The sequence below is a fragment of the Phocoena sinus genome, chromosome 6 (assembly GCF_008692025.1).
Source record: "Phocoena sinus isolate mPhoSin1 chromosome 6, mPhoSin1.pri, whole genome shotgun sequence".
Classification (NCBI taxonomy): Eukaryota; Metazoa; Chordata; class Mammalia; order Artiodactyla; family Phocoenidae; genus Phocoena; species Phocoena sinus.
In genome coordinates this window covers 102,803,947-102,805,064 of record NC_045768.1, presented here as the reverse complement: position 1 = coordinate 102,805,064, position 1,118 = coordinate 102,803,947, and the positions used below count along the sequence as shown (strand labels likewise).

The following is a 1,118-nucleotide window of genomic DNA, read 5'->3' as shown; positions in this document are numbered from 1 at the left end:
CAGGTGGACCTCATATTAACTGGATCCTCTCCTTTTTCCCCGCACTCTCCACCTTGATTTTACCTTGATATGGGCTTTGCAGCTGTCTCTATTCGTTTTGGGTACCTAATTCCCCACATGAGGATTTTTAATATTCTTTGTCTCTTAGTTTTGCTGTAGGCATTGATAATGGGTGGCTTTATCAAACTTTTTGTGCATTCCCATCTTTTTTAGAGAATGTGTGAAAAGATTTAGAATTAATTGGCTCCCATTTTCCTACAGGAACCTAGAAGTCCTGATTTTTCTTTTTTTTTGGCTTGTGGGATCTCAGTTCCCCAACCAGGCATTGAACCTGGGCCACAGCAGTGAAAGTGCTGAATCCTAACCACTAGACCACCAGGGAATTCCCTAGAAGTCCTGATTTTTTTTCTTTTTTTAAAAAATGTGAGCAACTTCAAAAATTCAGAAAACTGGAGAGAATGATATCATGAACGATATGCCTAATACAAAGCTTTGTCAAATCTTAATTTCTTTGTGCTGTATTTGCTTCAGGTTGTTTTTCTTTGAACAGAAAGAGAACATTACAGATACACTTGAAGCTGCCTGTGTAGCTCTCACCAACGAGTCTCCCCACCTCCCGGAAGTGACAACCATCCTGACTTGGGTAGTTACAGTGACCACATATGTTTTTATGCCTTAACAAAATATTTAATTTTCCTTAAACAATGCATTATTGCCTTGAATGTTTATAAACGCTTTATAAATCGCATTTTACTGTACGTATCCTCCTGCAACTTGCTTTTCCTGTGGTTTATTCATTTTGGTTTCTAAATAATATTCTGTTGTTTAGCTACAGCTCAATTTATTTACTCATTCTTCCATTAGTGGACATTTGGTTATTTTCAGGGTTCTTGGTCTTCTAGTAGAAACTGCTTCAGTAGGATCCTCATACATGTCTCCTTGATGCCTGAATGAGTCATTCTAGAAAATATACATCTCAGGGTGGAAAGGCTGGGTCATGCTGCTGAATAGCTTCCTAACGTGACTGTGCCTCGTTTCACTGCCAAAGCCAATGTTAGGGAGTCTCCGCACAAGTCCACAGCCACCAACACTTGGCTCTTCAGATTGGCACATTTTTG

General features: G+C 39.4%; 1 non-coding gene across 1 annotated transcript; it reads right to left on the bottom strand.

Moving 5' to 3' along the window:
* Positions 1 to 310: 310 nt before the first annotated feature.
* On the bottom strand, positions 311 to 382 carry TRNAE-UUC. The gene has a single exon. It is a non-coding gene; the product is annotated as a tRNA-Glu (tRNA).
* Positions 383 to 1,118: the final 736 nt, after the last annotated feature.